Below are 4324 nucleotides of genomic sequence, written 5' to 3'. Positions count from 1 at the left end.
AACAGGAAAAATTATGCATATTTTGCTTAGAATAATCTTGTAAAAGTGAAAACTCTAGTTTTAAAGAGATCCTGGTGTTGACACTTGTAGGCTATGGCTTAATATAACATAAATGATGTATCTTACTGAAATATATAATAGAAAATTCATAAAAGGTCTACATTATTTTAAAAAATCGATTTTATATTTGGACCATGGGCGGCGCCATTTTGTTTGAGTTCTAGGGTGAAGACGTAGAATGGTTGCACTCGGCAAGCAACTGGCTGGCGCTACCTGTAGCTATTTTTTTTACCACAACACAACTCGATACTTTTAGGATGCCACATTGTGCGGCTTTTGGCTGTAATTTTCAGTCGAAGGGCAACAGGAAAACCGATATAAGTATCCACAGCTTTCCTAAAGATAAGAAAATGAGGAAAAAATGGGAAGATGCCTGTGGACGAACAAAATTGCCTAAAGACCCGCGTCTGTGTTCTCTCCACTTTAACCCTGATGACTTTGAGGCTTTTAGTAGACCAAAGCTAATGAAAGAGCTTTCATGTGGTGATGGATATAAGCGAAGGCTTAAACCAAATGCCGTACCATCGATCTTTTCCCACAGGGCGTCTAAACGCTCCCGGATATCAAGCGAAATCCGCGCTGTGAAACGGCAGAAACAAGACGCGCAAGATGCCATCCTGACAGGATGTAAACATGACGCAGGAGCCACTGAGGGGGAAATTTCTAGCTTTGCGGAGAATCCTGACGATTCTTCAGTTCGTCAATTTATTCAGTCAGTAAGTGTAGGGGAGACCGGGGGCAATTGTAACAGGGGGCAATTGTAACATCTCAAATTACACCAATCAGAAATGAGTCAGAATCATGAAACTCATTTTGCATATGCTCAGTGGAGATCCCTCTCTGCCTGCCAAAGGACAAGCTGCTGAGTGATACTTGGTAAAGTTTTTCTGCAAAGACTCATTTTTTAGGCGTGAAAGTGATTTTTCTCACCTACAGAATTTTCCTTATACTGTTAAAAAAATTAATGTCTATAAATTTAAATCTGTCTTGTATTCATGACCATTCTGTTTTCTAACATTTAATATATTTGTCAAACATTTGCTTTATTGTTTCTAGCTAGTAGGGTAGCTTGTCATGAGGTCGTACAGTCGGGGGCAATTGTAACACTGCGTTACAATTGCCCCCGACACCCATCAAAATAGTGTCCAGCTTTAGTAAGGACATCAAAATAGACAACCCCCACCCCCGACCCCCCACCAATAATTTAAGAAAAGTGTATTTAGTTCAGTTTTTAAATATCTATGTCATACATCTCTAAATATTTTATTGCAGTATAGCAGACCAGTGGTTTATAGTCTTTGAGTGCCTCTCAATCTGGGGACTGGGGTTCAAATCCCACCAAGAGCAAATTTTAGTGCTTTCTAATTCTTCAATATCTATGCATTTAAATACTGCCATATACTACCCATTGGTGTAAGATCAACACATTTACTATTATTTTTGGCTTGTAATACAACCCTACCATGGAAATTCAATATAGAAAATAGATGATTGTTTTTTTTTTCTAATGTCGTAATAATAATGTGATAATGTGAAAAGTTTTTTCTGTTCAGTTTAATATTTATGTATAGCCTACAAATTAAGTATACCCTATTAAACTATGTATACTGTGTTATCAATATATTTAGTGGCATAGTACAGAGCTTAAAGATTTTGCCTCTCAGTCTGGATCCATTTTACTGAGTAGGCCCTGTACACTCTTTGTTTACAGCATGCTGTTCAGACCAAGGAAAATAGTAAGGGAAGTGTCACTGTCCATATTCTAATTGATTTTAAATAGTTTAAATTATATCTATATTCTTTGAAGTTTATTGGGGTCCTTGGTATTTATACAAAGGTATTACATGTGTTGTTACAATTGCCCCCGCATGGTGTTACAATCGCCCCCGCATGTGGGGGCAGATGTAACATTTGACTTGTAATGTTTCAATCAGTATTGTGACTCTAACATTGCTTGTAAAACAATTTGGTGAATGTTAACAAGTAGAACATAGATACAAGTTACCAACATACATTTTTTATCCAAATATTTCAAAAGGTTTTTGAGCAATGAACACATGACCAAAATGTGTTACAATTGCCCCCGGTCTCCCCTACAGTGTTCTCCAGTAATGACTGATGTAGCAACGCAGACAGACGCAGCAACGCAGACGGACGCAGCAACGCAGACGGACGCAGCTGTACAGTGGTGTGACACCCAGGGCAGCCATCTTTTCAGAAGTGAGGGGGACAGAAATGTCATAATACCAAATTTTTATTTTTTTGGACCGATATAATTTATCACATCTCTTGCTTTTAATTTGGTAAGATATCAAATACACTGCTGAACAATAACCTCTAATATCTATAATATTTTTCTCCTATATTTTATGCCAATTTTATGATTGGTTTATATACTACAAACAACTGTCCATTGGGTTTCCATAGATTTTATGCAATGTAAAAATTAAAAATTAAAAAAAATAATATATATATATTCTGATGTAAATCAGCTGTTCTCATATGTGAATATATAGTAGCCTAAGCTTAATTTATTATCATTACTCCAGTCTTCAGTGTCACATGATCCTTCACTAATCATTCTCATGAGGATTTGATGCTCAACACACATTTATGATTACTATCAGTTGTGCTGCTCATGGTGATGCTTAATTTTTGTGGAAACCATCTAAACATTTGTGGTAAAATTAAAAAAGAGAGAAATTAATACTTTTATTGATCAGACATGCATTAAATTGCTCACAAGTGATATTTTTAATATTATAAAAGATAATTTATTTAATAAATGCAAATAAATGCTGTCAATTGAACTTTCTATTCATTAAAGAATCCTGAAAAATAAAATGTATCATGGTTTCCAAAACATTTTTAAGCAGCACAACTGTTTTCAACACAGATAATAATCATAAATGTTTCTTGATTATTAAAACCATCATTTGAGAGTGATTAGTGAAGGATCATGTGACACTGAAGACTGACTAATGATAAATTCAGCTTTGATCACAGGAATAAATTACTATATATTCACATAGGAAAAAGACTGTTTTAGTTTGTAATAATATTTCACAATATTACTGTTTTAACTATTTTTGATTAAATAAATGCAGCTTTGGTGAGCAGAAGATACATTAAAAAAGCTGCATTATTCATATGATACTTTATTGTCAATAAATAGGCTACATTGAGATGGCTTGATAAGCACATAAAGCATATTGTCGCAATCGTCTGATTGTCGTCGTCACGTTTCATCATCATAACGATTGTTTTCCCTCAGCTGCAGCTCCAGCGTGACAGGGTAGGCTATTCTATGAATCCGCTTTTTGACTTTCTGTGAGAGAGCGCCCTGCTCATATTTAGATGCGAATAAAATGACAGGTCATGCATAGATTATTTTTTGTCTCTGAATTTAAATCTTGATGTATTCACTAGGGGTGTCCCCGACTTAGGATTTGCACATTCGAATCAGAATTTTCGAATCTCTCTATGGTCGACCGATAGTCGAATCATCTGTGTGTGTGTAAACCATAGACCGGAAAAAAATAAACGGTATAAACGGGTTGGGAAGGGCAGGACACTAGTCAGCAGGAGGCTAAGACTATTTTTATTTTACTTTATACACGGCACACAGCCACCACTTTTAATAAAGTCATCAAAACTAGGCTACGCTACACATTAACGTAAATTAACCGTTCTCTCATAACATTTAAAAGCCGCGATCGAAACACAGAACATCACACAAATATAAGAAAAGAACATTTTGATAAATAACCCTAAAAAAATAGCTGCCTAGAGAGGAAAAAAGAACACTTTGAGTGCGTTTATATGCACGTTCTTAAGCCGATTGTGCCTAAAGGGGGTCGCACACTAGCCTAGAAATCTAGACGCACCCTAGCGGCAGCAAATTTAATCTGCCCGCAAGTGTCGTCTAGGTACTCTCAATACCCTTCTGAGCTGTATTCCCCTAACTCTTGCCGGACCAATCAGATTGTGTAAAGAGTCGGTGGGCGGGGCCATAATGACGACGACCGAGTTGCGTTTGCGTGCTTCTAGTAAACACAGAAACTGGCGAACGGCGGTCTTTCGAATCAGCTTTGACTGCGATTCTAGAAGACTTGGAGTTAAGCTTTTCTCTGAGAAAAGAACAAAGAACGGCACTGAAGTCATTCTTAAAAAGGGAAGATGTGTTCGGAGTTTAGCCGACCGGATACGGTGAATGTTTAATCTATCAACAAGCTCTGCTTCACCTTCGTTGCTCTGGTTGTTT

Source organism: Pseudorasbora parva, chromosome 18 (assembly GCF_024679245.1).
Source record: "Pseudorasbora parva isolate DD20220531a chromosome 18, ASM2467924v1, whole genome shotgun sequence".
NCBI lineage: Eukaryota > Metazoa > Chordata > Actinopteri > Cypriniformes > Gobionidae > Pseudorasbora > Pseudorasbora parva.
The sequence above is the reverse complement of the archived record's forward strand: the minus strand, read 5'-3'. Positions refer to the sequence as shown.